The sequence below is a fragment of the Sesamum indicum genome, linkage group LG8 (genome assembly GCF_026168435.1).
Source record: "Sesamum indicum cultivar Baizhima isolate 11 linkage group LG8, ASM2616843v1, whole genome shotgun sequence".
Taxonomy (NCBI): Eukaryota; Viridiplantae; Streptophyta; class Magnoliopsida; order Lamiales; family Pedaliaceae; genus Sesamum; species Sesamum indicum.
In genome coordinates this window covers 10,130,591-10,149,182 of record NC_142664.1, presented here as the reverse complement: position 1 = coordinate 10,149,182, position 18,592 = coordinate 10,130,591, and positions in this window count along the sequence as shown.

Below are 18,592 nucleotides of genomic sequence, written 5' to 3'. Positions count from 1 at the left end.
TTTAAATTTCATATTTCACAACGGTCAAATATTAAATAACCGTTCCTAGGTTTCATTTTTCCTCCAGTTTTCTTTTGGTGCGAAACTCAATTTGTTGGAACTTATGTTGGAACGGTCAAAATAAATTAACAGTTCCTATATTTTAATTTTTCCTCCTTTTTATTTAGAACATTGTAATATATTGAATGGTTTATTTTATTAATGTTGGTTCAAAGTTGGAAAGGGCTTTGGGTCGACTTCCTAATTTATTGACCGTTCCTAAATACAAAAAAAATGTGTTTTGTTTTTTTTTAAAAAACAAATTAGTGGTATGGACAAATAGTTTGCAAATTGTACATCTAAATTAGCTGGTAAACTATTATGGGTAATTTTTTAATTTAAACAGAAAACGGTAAATGTCAATCGTAATATTGTCTTCCTCAGTCTCGTAATCCTCATCAAAGCTATCCTCGTCAGACTTGTCATCAAATTTAAAGTTCCCCGATCGGGCCAACATGAGTACGTACGACCGTACTCCAGTGTGTTGCGAGCCCTTCCGTGCACAAACCTAGTCTACCACTATGGAGCTCTACTGCAAAATGAGGATATGTCCGGTCAAAATGCCTCGATGCATCTGAATCAGATGGGTGGCACATGGATCCCTCTTCCGTTTATTTGTTGGCATGCCACGTTATTTGCTTGGCAGTCGCTTCTGAAACATACAATCTTTGCAAGCGAGCGGTAACCGACAGGTACCTAAGAATGCTATACGATGTCTTTTTCGGATTAGGATTTTGCTCCCTGGTTGATCTGTACGTAGAAAACTTGCAGTAGTCCAAATCAATGTTGTCCTTCTTGTACAACATGCAGCCATTTTTACACACATCAATCTTCTCAATAGGTAAACCCAAGTTTCTTAACAATTTCTTCGTATTATAGTAATCTTGGGGCAGAGTGTGGTTGCGGGTCACTATATGATTAGCCCATTGGGATATTTGGTCACATATATGCTGAGAAAATGGCCAACGACCTTGATATTCAACAACTCGGCAACAACCTCAATTGAGATTGGGTGCAACCATTCCACATCGACTGCTCAACTGCATGCACTACATTGTGAAACCGATCTGCCAGTCCAGTTACATAATCGTACCATCTACAATAATATAAACTACACCTTATATTAGTAGGAAACGACCTTGTACCTTTATCAGGCACACCATCCCGATTATACTTAGAAGACCAGAAAGCCGGCTTGGCGGCATAAAAAACCATTCTCTGTGTCGAATCCATCTGCACCGCATCACCCGAAAGCATAAAATTAGAAATGGGAGTTTGCTCCTCCTACAATTGGGCCACGGTGATGGCCTCAAAATACTCCTACACCCTCTCCTAGCCATGGGAAGTCCAATTATACTACTCTGGCATAAAACCTTTCATAAATAAGTAAAAATTTACCTCGTCCGTGGTTTGGAGAAACTTCATTTTTGCACTTCCGAAAAGGACATTTAATTTTCTCACCATCCATACATGCATGTTGAGACTTGGGTCATTCTATAATGTAGCAACACCATCCTCATCGGCGTAAGACCCGACCTATTTGAAAGGTTCTTCTCATACATTCATCTACTTAACTGTCTTAACATTACGATGAGTCCTACACAAACACAGAAACACACACACACACACACATATATATATATTATAACAATAAATTTAATTGATAAAATTATAACAAATATAATCAATTGACAAATAAAGGGTTAAAGTTGGTACCTGATCAAAATAACTTTAAATATCAATAAAAATTTGAGATAGGATGACGAACAAGAGTAGAAAAATATTTGTGAGATAGTGGGAGATCAAAAAAATTCAAGAGAGATTGAGGAAATAGAGAGAAAATAAAAATCGAAGAAGATAGTGACATTAAATGGAAAGAGCACACATATTTGGCTGTTGAAAAATAGCCGTTGATTTAGATTTTGAAATGGTCCTTTCGACGAGTTTAGGAACATTTTTTTTTATCAGTGAAATATAGCCATTGTATTTCATTTGAAACAGTTTCAGTAATACTAAATAAATAATACAAAAAAAAGTTCCAATTTGCACCAAATTTTGGAACGATTGTTGAAACACTTACTTCTTAAATAAAACTAATAATTTTGAACGGTTTTCCGCATAATTGATTAAGGGTGTTCCAAAATAGTTCCAAATTGTACCTTATTTTTGAATATATTTTCTAACTGTCATCTTTGGACATCCTTTGTCACACATATAGGAACGGTCAACTCAAAGTCGTCCCTAATTCTAATATTATATTCCAAACAGAGTTCCAACCATCTATTTTTACTATTTTGTAATGGTATTTGGATTGGATTTTATAACTATTTGTTCAGAACTCATGTTGGAATGTTATGCCTGTTCCAAAATTATAACAAAAAAAAAGTAGATCATGACATCATCTTTCAATATCCGTTCATTATGTGTTCCAAAGACCATTCGAAGATGAAATGGGTTTAGGAACGGTTGCCCTGACCATGTCAAATCCCACCTTTTTTTTATAGAGTGGTGATGTGCTCTAGCAAAATCCCATCCATAAAAGTGGTTGGCGGAGCACAAGATCTAGGATCCGATCATAGCACAAAGAAATGGGGTCCGCAAGTTTTTTAGTTTTACAAGCTAGCTTAAGGTACTATCACTATAAAAAAAAAAGCGGAATTTGAAGAGAGTCTAGGAAAAAAAATTTTGGCGTTTGGAACAATTTGCAGGACATCGAACTTATTTAGGGTGATTTTTGAAATAGTTGGAAATTCATCCTTACAAATTGCATTACAAAATTTTAGGAAGGGTTCTGGCAATACCATTTCTATTTGGATGTGTGGAGACTGAAAATTATTCTTTGGGGGTTGAAAATTTTTAATGAACACGTAAACTTGTGAAGGAAGTTAGTGTCTTTAGAAAAATATGCGAATTATCCTGTGGTAGCACTTGAATTTTCTGATTGTTGTCTTGTCTTATCCCTTAGATTAATAGGAATTTTTGGTATAAGCGAGATAAGTAGGAGAAACTAGCACTAGTGGCATATTAAAAATAAATAAAATTATGTGAAGTGTGTTCCATTGACCGCATCAAATAAGCAATGTTCAAGAATCAACACAAAAGCCTTTGTGTGAGCTTTTGGGCCAAAGCAATTTCATCTAAATAGTGCTCCTACATTTCTTTTGATTGAGGGCATCAAACTTAGTGTGTCCATTCTAGAACTTGCTTGTGTAATACATTTTGAGTTCACATTCTTGTAAGATTTGGTGCCTGAAAGTGATAAGGGCACTTAGGAATACCCCATTGACCTCAAAAGAGCCTACCTTGAATTCACTCACAGCAAAACTCATTTGAGCTTGGGCTTTTCCTTTGTAGGTTAAACTACGTTATAAGCTTAATCATCCCCTTCTTGATTATCTCCTGAAATGATTTTGAACCCATTCAAGGGGGTTGTGTTGGCTTGGTTGTTTGTAGATTGACATGAAAATGAGTGAACGAAATGAGGTTGCATACAAGCGATACACTGCTAGTCCCAAAGAAAAGAAAAGAAAAAAAAATGGGACGAGGAAATGAAAAACAAATGATGAAACAGAAAGAATAAAGAGAAAAGGAAAAAGAACTAGTCAATTGGATAATGATCTAAGGACGTACTGAGAAGCGACGTCGATCATCGATTCAGATAAGTGGCTTGAGGCCATGAAATCTGAAATGGACTCAATAGGTTCAATAACGTTTTAACCCTCGTACACCCACCTAAAGGTGTTAAACCTGTTGGGTGCAAATTGGTCTACGAATACAAGTTTGGAGCTGACAGAAAGATTACAACCTTCAAGGTTGGGCTCGTGGAAAACGATACACTCAATGACCCAGGGTTGATTTCGAGGAAACCTATTCGCCCGTAGACATGACCAACTCCATTCAGATTTTGCTTGCCATAGGAACAAGGTCTGACTATGAAATATGGAACATGGACGTGAAAACGACATTTCACAATGGTTTCGTTGAGGAAGAGATCTACATTGTTCAGCTAAAGGGTTTCACTTCCCATGAGAAGAACAGAAGGCCTATCGTCTCCAAATGTCCATCTATGGCCTAAAATAAGCTTTCTAAAGCTGGAACACACGTTTTGATGAAGTCATACGGGGTTATGATTTCATCAAGAATGAATTTGAACCTTGTGTATTCAAGAAGATCAGTAGGAGCGCGGTTGCGTACCTTGTGTTTTATGTATATGATATCTTACTAATTGGGAATGGTGTTAAGATGTTAGGCAACATTAAAGCATGGTTGTCCACACAATTTTCCATAAATGATATGGGTGATCCTCTTAGATTCTTGGCATCAAGAGTTATAGGGATAGATCTAGAAGGATGTTAGGACTAACCCAATCCTCATATATTGAGAAATCTTGAAGAGATTCAAGATGCAGAACTCAAAACAAGGATTCCTTCCCATGAGGCATGGGATTAAGATGTCCAAGAAGCAGTCTCCCAAAACTGATGAGTAACTTAAAAGGATGTCGGACATCCCTTATATTTCAACCGTAGGAAGCATTCAGTATGTTGTCCAGTACACCAGGCCAGATGTCGCGTATGCTTTGAGCGTGATGAGCAGATATCTGACATGCGCCAGGGAGGAGCAGTCAAGATAATACTTAAGTAACTGAAAAGGACTAAAGATGTGTTCTTGATTTACGGTAGTGGAGAATTGATATTGGAAGGCTACAATGATGCTAGCTTGCAATCGGACGATGATGATGCCAAGTCTCAATCAGGTTTTGTATTCAAGCTGAATGGTGGTGTGGTTGCTTAGAAAGAGTACCAAGTAGGTTACCACAATGTATTCCACCATGAAAACTGAATACATAGTCATTTCAGAAGCAGTTGAGGAAGCGATTTCGATGAAAAAATACATCTAAGAGTCGGGTGTGGTATCTAGAATTGTTGAGCGCACAGTTATCTTTTGGGATAACAACCGGGTAATAGCAGAAGCAAAGAAACCAAGATCTCATCACCGTTCCAAACATATTCTTAAACGCTACCATCTGCTTAGAGAGATGGTGAACAGAGGTGACGTCAGGATAGACTGAGTTTGCTCAACAGAAAACACAGAGGATCAACTTATTAAGCCAATGTCTCAAATTGCCCATGCTCGGCATTTGGATAAGACGGGTTTGAGGTCGATAGTTTATTGGATTTAGGTTAAGTGGGAGACAGTTAGAATAAATGACCTGGAAGCTAATTAGATTGGAATGTTTGTAATCTATTCCGGCAATAACTCGATTTTATGTAATATTATTCAATGAATAAAATGAGTATCCGCTATTGGCATTTCTTTTGTTTTGCCCATTACATTTATGTTTGCACTTCTTTCAAACATCACAACAAAGCCCACAGACCACATTGAACAACCGTGCAATAGTTAGAAATGTGCATTAGATGGCGGTCATGAAACCAACTTTTAGGGTTTGGTTAGAAATATTCCGAATCAAGGACCTCGAGAATGGGCATCGAAGTGTCCTATGGAGACTTGCATTATGATTCACATTTATTTGATGAGTTCCGTGTTTCATCAGAGGCAGATGTGTTAATGGTTATCTAAATAGGTCAATTGACTCGTGGGGATCGTCATATGGATGCCTTGGAGGCTTGGTCGGTATGACATGAGTCCGCTCCAATAGCACGGGACCAATCCTCAGACTTGATAAATCACGGCAGTCACGTGCATGCGGATGATTGTATCATAGATTTGTGTAAGAGGTGATCATATCACAGAAATGGTCATCATAGGACTTGTCTTGTGCTTTCAATGTATGTAGAGAAGGCGGTTAGTTCCAAGTAGAGGATCCATCTCCTGTCAAAACGTGACAGAGGCATCTCCTATGCACATGGAGATGCGTTAACGCTCTAGAAACTTGTGGCCACAGTCATTGGTCGAGTAGAAAAAATAGGTTCCTTGTTCGAGCAATTTGGCGTGACGCGACCTTAAGTATTAAGCATAGACGCCTACTCTAGGATGGGAACTGACACCTAATTCCATGGTGTAGACTATGGCCAGGAGACGGTAGATGGAATAACCGTACTAGTATAGACTCGGGGCCTAAAAGTTCACATGGATTTGCATCTAGTCTCTAGTGCCATGGACCGTTGCTAGAATGTCACCATAATGATAGACTTTCTTGCTCAAGGATTAATCAATAATTATTAATTAAATTTGATTTAATTAATAATAGTGGTGGACACTAGCTCAAGTCTAGCTGAAAGGTGAACCTATACAGTCACACATAAATCACTAATAAGGGACGAGTAATTATTTAAGAATTAATTTTATAAGTAATTGGAATACTTATATATGAGAGGGATCCATTGGATGGATACGCCCAAGGATAAATTATTTGGATTAATTTAAATTAGGCTTGCCCTTTTTATTTAATGAGTTGGACTTATTATTTAATAAACGGTTGGGTTCATATATTTAAATGAATTAACTTTATGATGGACTTAATTAAGTAGGATTTAATTAAGATTGATTTGGCCTTGTATTTTAATTAATTAAAATAAGCCCAAGCCCATTAATTAAGTTGGTGGAGATGATTTGGAAAGGAAAATATTGAGTAACAAATTCACTTTTGTAAAGTGTCATGTTAGTGATTCTTTATTTCGAATAAAGGATTTTATTAACTTATGGATGGTTAAATGAACCTCAACATATTTTATTTCATCCATAAAAGGTATATGTATATTATTTATTTGGAATAACTAATGAATATATAAAAAAGCAAGAAAATAATTTTCTTCTCTCCAATTCCACCTCTCGGCCTAACCCCCTCTTGTACACACTTGGTGTATTTTTTCTCGTCAATTCTTTTCTAGCAAATTAAGTTGAGGAATCTCAAGTTTCGGTGTGGTGTGGGCGAAGCTTTAGAAGGTTTCTACACTGAAGCCTTGCGTGAACGGATTAAACGAACCAGGTTCAAAATAAACAAATGAAAGGTTATTCTTGATTTACATTTTTGAACCTCACGTTTTCATTCAACCAATAGCTCTATTCATTTTAATATTGTCGTTTATTTTATTAACTACATCGAACACCCTGCAACTCCAAGGGTACCCCTTGGACTTATGGTCTCATTGTGATTTCGTTTTAGTTACGCAATTTATTTTAACCGTTTCCACTTGCGCGTTCCCGGGCAGATCCACTCGCAGTTTCGGCTGCCCTTTCACCACTACCCAAATATGGTCTCGCGATTCGTGGCACATTTTGGATTAGAAGGCAAGTTGCATTATTATTATGAACAAAGGAACACGGTCGTTGTTTCCCTATCTCACGAGTCATGGGGGGTCACAATTTAGGTGTCATTTGGTAGATGGGTCGGGCTTAACACCAGGTAGTATGGTTCATTTGGAGTCCTCGGGATCATGTGAAGAGGTAAGACAAATTATTTTGGGAATCTCATAGAATGAGAATCGCATTGGTTGCCTCCCATATGGCTTTTTCCATGTGAATAATAAAAGTAGGCATGGCAAATTGTTCTTGTGGATCCCAAGCCTACTAGGAAGGGATGTACCAAAACCCCACTCGAGAGTGGTGGGATTTTGTTGAAATAGTAGGAGAATTGAATGACTACAAGACCAACTCATAACACAAAATAATATTGGAATAATCTACTTATTCTTTCTACTCTGCGTTTAGAACACATGGCTTAGAAACGTTTTCCAATTTATTTTTTGATATTTATTTCTTAAATGGAATGCAAAGAATTAAATTGGCTGAAAAAATCGAAGGATTGTCCTCGACTTTCAAACCTGGCTTATGTCATGCTTAAGCCACTTCCATCAGGCTTGTGAATGGATTCCTTACTAAAAAAGAACATTGACTAAAGGACCATACCAGTATGGACTCGGAAATTTGAATTGTCATACGAAAATTCAGCTAGTCTCTAATGCCATGGATCGTTGCTACACGACCACCTATGGTGACAGGCTTTCTTGATTATGGGTTAATATTAGTGGTGAAGCACACTGGAGTGCGGTCAAGACCATACTTATGTACCTGAAAAGCACTAAAGATATGTTCTTGATATATAAAGTGGTGGATAATTTATAATGGAATACTACAGCGATGCTAACTTTCAGTCGGACATAATGATGCTAACTCTCAATCAAGTTTTGTAATCAAGCTAAACGGTGGTGTGGTTACTTGAAAAGTTACAAGCAAGCTACCACAACAGATTCCTGTTGGAACAAGTGACCAAAAAGCCAATTAGATTGGTTGTTTTCAGAACCATTCAAGCAATATTTATTTAAACAATGTTATCCCGACAAATATGTAAAGTATTCATTATGGCGTATGTATCTGTTGTGCTTACCAAATTACATCAAGTACTACTTTCACATCACAACAGATGCTCACATACCACTTTGTAACCCCTGTAGTTGGCGTATATGAAATTTCTATGGGTTAGTTGACAAGGTCGTCATATGAAAGCCTTAGAGGCTTGGTCGGTATGACTTCAGTCCCTGGCTTAAATAGTATGGGAGTAGTACTCAAACTTGAGGAATCACAATAGACACGTACAGGTGATGACTGTATCTTTAATTTGTGCCTGTATCTTTAATTTGTGTGAGAGGTGATCGTGTCAGAGGCATGGTCATCACAAGCCATGTCCAGTGCAGTCAAAGCATGTAGACAGGACGGTGAGGTCTAAGAAGAGGATTTATCACCTATCAAAACGTGATAGAGGTATCTCCGATACACTTGGAGATGTGTTTATGTTCTAAAAACCTGTGATCATAGTCACTGGCTGAATAGGAAACGAGGTTCTTATGTCGAGCAATTTGGCGTAACAAATGAAGAATTAAGCGTAGACGCCTAGTCCAGAATTGGAGCCGACACCCAATTTTATGCCCTGGACTAGGGCCAGGAGATGGTAGACGGAAGGACAGTACCCGTATGGACTCGAGCGCGTAAAAGTTCACATGGATATTCGCCTAGTTTCTAGTGCCATGGACTGTTGCTAGACAACAACCTATAGTGACGGGCTTTCTAGATCAAGGATTGTCGAAAATTAATAATTAAATTTTGTTAGTAATAGTGTTTGACACTAGCCCAAGTCTAGCTGAAAGGTGAACCTAAAGAGTCAAACACAAATCATCGAGAAGGGACGAAAAATTAATTGGGAATTAATTTGATAATTAAGTGGATAACTTATAAATGAGAGGGATCCATTGGATGGAGGAGCCTAAAAATAAATTAATAGGATTAATTTATATTGAGCTTGCCCTTATTATTTAATAAGTTGGAATTAATAATTAATAAAAGCTTCTTGGGCTCATGTATTTAATTAGATTAAATATATGATGGGCTTAATTAGGTGAAATTTAATTAAATTAGATTTAATAAAAAATAATTGATCTTGGTATTTTATTTTTAATAAAATCAGCCATTGCAACCCTAATTAAGTTGTTGGAAAATCCAGAAAAGGAAATTATTGACTAACAATTTCACTTTTAAAAAGTGTTATGTTAGTAATCCTTTATTTGGAATAAATGATTTATCACCTTATGAATTATACAATGAACTTAGACACATACTAGTACATCAATACGAGCTATATATCTATATATTAATTATTTGGAAAAAAAAAATCCTACCCTAGAAGCTCCTAATTCGGCCGACTCTCTAACAAGCACACTTGGTGTGTTTTTTCTGCTTAATTTTCTTCTAGCAAAGAGAAATGAGGGATCCCATATTTCAGTGTGGTGTGGACGTGTCTTTAGACAGCTTCTACCTTGAATCTCATGTGAATGGATCAATGAAATGGAGTTCGAAACAAATCAAGAAAAAGGTAATCCCTGGAATCATGATTTTATTACATTTAGATTTTAATTTACGGATTTTATAGTATCGCTTCCACTTGCTGGTTTCCAGGCCAATCCACTCTCATTTTTTTGCTTTCAAGTGGTATCAGAGCCCGCTTCGATGTAGGGGCTATATATTTATGTGAATAAGCATGATAATATGATTTTATTGTTTTTAAAGCATGATATTTATTTATGCTTATACTTGAATGATTATATGAGAAAATCAACATGTTTAGTCTTTGCAATTTTGAATGATTTAAGTATTTTAAGAAAATTAAATTTTGTGGTAAAAATACTTGGTTTTAGTTTTAGTTTAATGTGTGAAAAGAAATATAGTGTTGTAGCAGCGCACTGCAGACCGATAGTGCACAGCGCGTGCGCGCGGGCAAGAGCTTGCACGTAGCCTGGAAGCGCAGGCCCTGCATGCAGGCAATGCGGCTGTTGTTCTAGTTGACGGCCGACATCTGGGTCATTTTTCGTAGTTTTTCTAATTTCTGCACATTTTCTGAAAAATATTATTTTTTGCTAATTTAATTTTGGAAAAAATTGTATTTTTTTTAATTAAATAGCTTTAATTAATATGGTTGATTTGCGTGCATTGGATGCATGGGTCTCTATCATCCCTTTGAATTAAAGCTTTTAAATTTTTTTTTCTGCATATAATTTTTTATCATGATATTGGATATCACGGTATTTTCTTGAGATTTTCATTTTCTTATCTAGCATGCTTAATTGATATTAGGTGCTAGTTGAATATGGTGGATGATCACGGAGCCCTAGACCGCATTTATGTCTTATAATTTTATTGGTTGGGCCCTTGTGATTTATTTTCTCCCTCCTTTTTGTTTTTAGTCTTGAAATAATAAAGCATGATATCTCCCTCCTAATGTACTCCCTCCGACGTCTGATCGGAGTTTCTTGTTAAATTGTAATAAGAGTAGTATAGATTATTTTGGTGAGGTTTTTATTTTAATTCAGCCCATGGAAGAAGGTCCACGGAGGAGGAGGCCTATGGAGAAGGCGGCCCACGAAGATATTACAAGGCACATCTACATGTTGAAGGGTAAAATATATTTTGTATAGCATAGGGTTACCTTAGACAGTCCTTAGACAAACTGCGGGCTCAGTGGTTGCATAGGCTGGGCTTGTGATCATCCAACAGGGGTATGCTAGGTTTCATTGCATGCGATGTTTACCTAATGCTTTAAATATTTGATATTTATGCATGCAATGCTATTCTTTGATTAGGTCTCGATCAAACAACTCAATATTAACTATCACTTGGTTGAACGAAGTTAAAGTTTTAGGGGCCAAAATGGACTTGCATCAAGATTATTTGATCTGTCCAACATTTTCATCCACAATAATGTGGTGAGGAAGCTGCCACTATCTAAGTGTGCTCTCACAAGTCGTGGCACATTTGAACTAGACGCAAGCTGCACCATTATTGTGAACAAAGGAGCAAGGTCACTATTTTCCTGTCTCATTAGTCGTGGGGGGCGACAGTTGAGGTGTGACTTGATTGATGGGTTGAAACTAACACGAATTAAAATATTATGCCCGTAAATGGACTTCGATCAAAATGGCATTTCGATCTGTCCAATCCATCCATAGCAATATCATGAAGAAGCTACCACTATCCAAATATGGTCTCATAAGTCGTGACAAATTTGGAATATATGGCAAGCTATATTATTATTATGAACAAAGGAATACGCTGGTTGTTTCCCTGTCTCACGAGTTGTGGAGGGCGATAATTGAGGTATGATTTGGTTTATGGGTCGGGTTTAACATAAAATAATATGATTCGTTTGGAGTCCTCAGGATCATGTAAAGAGTTGAGAAAAAATATCTTGGGAATCTCATGTAATTAGAATGGCCTCGGTTGCCTCCCACAAGGCTTTTTCCATGTGAATTATAAAAGCGGGGCATGGTAAATTGTTCTTGTGGATCCCAAGCCCACTACGAAAGGGGATTGTTAGAATAAATGATAAAAAATCCAATTAGATTGGCCTAAATGTATTTTATTCTAACAATAAATTGACATTATGTAATATTATTTTCAAGGAAATAAAATGAGTATTCGCTTATTTTGGCATCTAATTGTTTGTTCTCATTTTGTATGTTTGCATTTTCTTGAACATCACGATAAAAATCCCATAGACCACTTGACAACCATGTTAACGTGCATTTTCTTGAACATCATGTTAACGTGCTTTCACGACTTTTGAAGTATGTCTTAACGCATTTCGATAAGTAATTGTATGATGAAAATAGCTCGTTTGATTTTCGAAATTAATTCAATGATTCAAGCATGTGAAAAGTTGAAATTTTCTATATTTATGCTTTTTTTTGTTGTTTTATATTAAAACAAACAAAATATAGGAAAAAAATGGCAGCAGCACTGCCGCTGTTGGGGCACAGTGTTCAACCAACTAGACTTGAGCAAGCAAGGGAGCCTGCATATGCGGAATCTGGCAGAGAGCAAGTGCGCATGTGAACAACCTGCAATGCAGCCACGTGCACGAATGCTGGGAGAGGGCCAGAGCGCACGCGCAGGCAACAACAATAGTTCATGCTACAGGGCTGACAGCCAACGGCTGGGATGTTTTTGCCCGTAATTGGAAGATTTGATTTTCTAGAATTTTCTTCAGTTTTAGTTAACTGTTTTAATTTTTTGGGACAAAATTGAATTTTTTCTAAAATTAAAATTGCATAATTAATTGGCCAATGCACCTATTTTTTTTTCATCCTTTTGATTGCAAATTTTCAACTTGTGTTTTCTTCGTAAAATTAATTTTTGTTATATTGGATATCCTGGTGCATAATATTACATGGGATGTATATTATGTGATGTATGGATGGATGATCTCGGAGCCCACGACCTCTTGTAAGTTTGAGTTTATGGTTCGGCTCGTATGCCCTTGTAATGTTTCTTCTCTCTCCCTCTCGTTTTTAGCCTTGGAACAATGAGGCCTGCTATCTCCCTCCTTATGCATTCCCCCCAACTTCTGATTGGGATTTCTTTTCAGTTGTAATGAGAGTAGTATAGGAATTTTTTTATGAGGTTTTTTATTTTAACGCTAGCTCATGGAGAAGAAGGTCAAAGGATAAGGAGGCCGACGAAGAAATTACAAGGCCCATCTACATTTTGATGGGTAAATTACTTTGTAACAGCATAGGGCCACCTTAGACTGACCATACACTCACTCTGTGCACAATAAAGTCGCATAGGTACCACTTGTGATCATCCCACAGGGGTATGCTTAATTATGTTGCATGCAGTGATTTCTTTATTGCTTTAGCATTTGATGTTTTGCATGCAATAAAATTCTATGATGAGGTCTCGATCAAACACCTAAACATTAACTTTTACTTGGTTGGACCAAGTTAAATATTAGGCCCAAAATGGACTTAGATCGAGATTGTCTTGATTTGACAAAGCTTTCCATCAAGAAAAATGTGGTGAGGAAGCTACCGTTATCCATGTGTGGTCTCACTAGTCTTGGCACAGTTGGAATAAAGGAAAGCTACACCATTGTTGTGAACAAAGAACACGTTCAGCATTTTCCTATCTCATAAGTCATGGGGGGCGACGACTGAGGTGTGATTTGATTGATGGGTTGAGCCTCACATTAAGTAACATGATTCTCTTGCAGTCCTCAATATCATGTGAAGAGGTGAGGTAAAATACCTTGGGAATCTCATGGAATGAGAATAGCATCGATTGCCTCGCATGGGACTTTTTCCATGTGAATCTATGATCACTTAAGACAATAGAGAAGGTCTCCGCAAGTGTACTTGTCTTCAAGATAATGCCCTAAGGTGTAGTAAACTGTTCTTATGTATCCCAAGCTCACTAGGAAATGACTTCCCAAAACCCCACTTGAGAGTGGTGGGCTTTCATATAAATAGTTAGAGAGTTAAAGGCTAAAAGAACATGTCTTGAACTTATCAATAATATTACTATCATATGTTGAAATCTGTTTAATTCTATATTGTAGAAGATGTCTAAGAACCCCTTAACCCTGATAATGGAGATTAATAGATTCAATGGCACGAACTACAACAACTAGCTGCAAAATCTAATGATTATCAGAGGTTTCAAGAACCAGGCTATGTCTTGGACAAGCCGCTCCCGGTGAGTTTATTAGAAGGGTTTTCGCCCGAAGAAAGTCTGATGTTCGAGAAGTAGCATGAGGACAACAACAAGGTCGCAGTATCATATTAGCTTCAATGACCAATGACATCCAAAAGCAATATGATAGGCTGGAAAACGTTCCCTCAATAATGCTTCACATGATCGAAGTTTGTACGATTCTTGATAGGAATATTAGATATACTGGTACAAAAATATTTTTAAGGACAAAGATGACTAAAAGATCTTCTATGCAAAGTCATGCGATCAAGATGCTATCCCTCGTGCAGAAGACCTCAAAGCTGGGCTTCATAATGAGACATAAATCGATGTGATCCTCCAATCACTTCCTCCCTCCTATGACCCGTTTATCATAAACTACAACATGAATTGACTTAAAAAGTCTATTCATGAGTTAATTAATATGTTGGTCTAATACGAGGCAATGACATACAAGTCTGCACCTATATTACTAATAGGAGAGGCTTCAACCTCCAAGGCGAAAGGCAAGAGGGCCGGGCGCTAGAAGAGGAAGAAGAAAAAGGAAAAGGCGTCGCAACCACTACTAGCGCTCCAAGCACCCCTGTTGCTCCAGTGGGAAAGAGCAAAGGGAAAGGGAAGAACGGCGGTTCAGAGCGGTCGAGGGCAAATGATGTTTGCATTCATTGCTGTGAAAAGGGGCATTGGAAGAGGGAGTACCCACAACTTCTCTTCAACCCATGTACGTTTGTATTGAAGTAAATATGATTAGTAATTCTTCTTCTTGGGTATTGGATACTGGCTAGAGAGCTCACATTTGCAATGATTTGCAGGTATTGGAAAGAAGCAGAAGGCTAAGTAAAGACAAGATGATCCAAGGCTCGGTGATGACAAGGTCGTTGTTGTGGAATCGGTGGGATCTCTCATCTTAGGTATTAGTGATCATATTTGAATAGTAGTAAAGAACTATTAATATGTACCAATCATGATCAAAAATATTATTTCCATTCCTTATTGAGACAATGATGGTTATGCATTTAAGATTAATAAAAATAGTTTTTATTTGATGATTGATAATAACCTTCATCGACTTGGTACATTAACGAATGGTTTTTATATTTTCCAATAGTCAAATTGGATTATAACTGCCCAACACAAATAAAAATTAGATAATTATGAAAATGCATAAATCATAAATCAAGGAGTTGGTATCTCCATAGAAAGGATGAGGAAGTTGGTAGAATCAAGGAGTCTAGAGGTAGATGACTTGGGTAAACTATCAACTTGCGAGTCCTGTCTAAAAGGAAAAACGATAAAGAAACTTTTTGTTTGTCACGCTTGTCCCTGGTCTGTTGGGCTTAATCCACACAGACGTCTGTGGACCACTAAATACTCCAGCTAAAAGAGGATATTCATACTTCATAACCTTTATCTAAAATCACTCATGGTATGGTTATGTTAAGCTCATGAGGTACAAGTTTAAGGCATTTGGAATATTTAAGGACTTCAAACATGAAGTAGAAATCAAACTAGCCATAAGATCAAAGGCTTTCAGTCAGATCGAGGTGGGGAATATTTAAGTGGTGAGTTCATGGATTACTTAATAAAGAATAGAATTCTCTCTCAATGGACTCCTCCTAAAACGCCACAACATGGAGAAGTCGAACCATGTTGGACATGGTTCAATCCATGAAGTGGTTTACTGAATTGCCCCTATCCTTCTAGGGTTACGCTCTTAAGACAACGGCCAAGTTCCTCAACATGGCGCCGTCCAAAGCTGTACTCCTAACGCTATATATGATATGGCATGGTCATGGTAAGAAAATATATCAAAACATAAGGTGAAACAAAAAAAGACAAGTTTTAATGAGCATGATTTCTACTGCCTCAACAAGGAGTTCCACATGAATTTATTTTAAAATATTTATCAAATAAATAAAGTTGGATTTCTTGTTGAACCCTAATTACGGAAAAAAAATTCTTAACATATTCAAATTTAAATATTTATATTTTAAAACTTTGATAGGAAAGAAAATTAATTTAAAACAAATTGGAGAAATGAAAAGAAAAATAATTAAATATGTACTTGAGGCTCCATTAAACTTGCCCGCAGCGCACAAGAGATGGGATCCGACGATAGCACACCGAAATCTTCACAAGATGAATTTGAATTTGCGTCGGATGAAATAATCCGGCCAAAATCTATAGTGTATGTTCTTGAGGAATTCTGTTGGCAAATTATACACGATGACGAATTAACAAATCGATTCAGAAAAAGGAACTAAAGATGGAAAAAGAAAGAATCAAATGCTTGAGAAAAGGAATAATGGAGTTTCCTACATAGAAATCATCTTAGATTTCTGGAGTTTTCTGCCATTTCTTGGATACCGAAGGAATCAAATGTAACGTTCCTACAACTCTTGAGCGTAGTACTTTATGGACTTGAACAGTGAATTACAGTGAGTGTGTTGAGGGAAAAAAGGTGTGAGCAAATGTGAAGTGTGAGTGGTTGAGCGTGAGAGTGCGAGTAAATGTTGTATGTGTTTGTGTGAGTGTTTCAAATAACAAAGCTTGATTGGGGGTAGCAGAAGCATTGGAATTAACGTTCTGTCTATTTCTCGTAATATTTTCCTACTAATTTCTTCTTTTTAGGTTTGTCTTTATTTAATATTATTGTAATAATTAGACAAGAATCATTTTTGGAACGAAAATATATATTCATGGTATCTATGAATGCAATACAATAAATTATATTCTACATCAGATTCCTCCAGAAATGGCCAAAAAAAGGAGAGACAACATCTACGAAAATTAATTAGAGAGTTCATCAATCTGTACATATTGTTGTATCGTAATCAACCATTTATCTTTACAAAATTCTTTACATACAACTCAAGTTTTTAGTAAGATTGAAAAATCTAAAGTAGTGATGAAGTTAAAATCGATACTCAAAAATGAAAAATTAATCATGTATACCTTTCTTTATATACAATTCAAGTTTTTAGTACGATTGAAATTCGACAATATTTTTATCTAAGGATCTTTTGAAATTCGATTTGAAAGGATGAAAATTTTGAAAGAAATATATGTGGTAGGTGTGTTTGAATCTGAAAATATAATTAATGGTTTGGTATATAAAAGGTAGGTATAAATTAATGTCACTTACCTAATTTATAATTTTAGTGAGTATTACACTTTGAGGATTGGATTTCATTCATGAACTTGATTCAAGAAATTTAATTGCAATTATATTGAAGTTATTTACACCAATGTATTTGGTTCTTTGCCACCATAAAACATATCATTTCAAATATTTTGAAAAGAAAAATCAATCAACACTCTTGAATCCATTAATCGCAATATATATATATATATATATATATATATATATAAACCTAAAAAACAATAACGAAGATTCAACTGTTACAATTTTTTTTATTGGAACACACAAGAAAAAATTGGGCTAAAATATTTTCAGTCCCCTATGCTAATTAGAAGGGGTGGTATTTCAAAGGGAGTGAGTTTGTAATTTAAAAAGACTCAATTATTAACTTTTATTTTATTGGACAAAGTTACTTTTGATCTTTTTACATTATGAGTTCATATATTTATTGATATTCAATTATATAATTGATTAGTTATTTTTAATAATATTCATTCATTTGTTGTAAAACTCTTTTACAAAATTTAATTTTTCAACTTTATAAATTTTCAATTTTTTCGTTTGCTCCATCCAATTTAAATTAACTGTTTATATAAATTTTTCGGGAAAAATATTGAAAGCAATCACTACCATAAAAAAAAAAAGTTTCAATGGTTTTGCCCATGGTTTAGATATTGTTCAAATTGCATAGTTTTGTCTTCCAACGTAAAGGTCTACTTTTATAAATATGGGTATTTGGTCTACTTTTATAGTAGTTTCTCGCGTTTAGTAAATTTTATTTAATATATGCTTTAATTTAAAATTATTTATCTATATATATTGATAATTTAATACTCTATTTTCAATAAAACTAAATCATTTATATTTAGGTTTTCATGAATCACAAGTATTTAATAATTAATGAATGAATTTTAGAATATTGAATCATACTTTTAATATAGTAAAAAAAGTTACCCCTTAAAATAACAAAAGAAAAAAAAAAGTGGAAGTAGATGTTCGAATTTTTCATTGGACAACCATATCAAAAGCTTTTGGAAAGGAAAAAGATATTCGAATTTGAAAATTTCTTTTTAATTATAAATATTGACAAAATAATGAGAAAAGAATAAAGAGAAAATCGATTGGCTATAAATCAATTATTGGGTTGTTTAAAGTGCAAGCAAAGATCTCCAGCTCTTGATCATTATGTTGGTAAGAAATGAATATAATTTAAAGTAGAACATTTTACATACCTTCTATTTTCTTTTCTATCTCAGTAATATTTCTTGTACGACTTCCACTTCCATCCCCAACCTAATGTTGTGGAAGTTTTAATATGCGTCATGAACAAATGACATAATAGTTCATTCATTTTACATAATCTTCTATAGTTGAAAAGTTAAAAAATAAAACATATCCACATAAATTTTGGTCAAAGATAAAACGGATTTA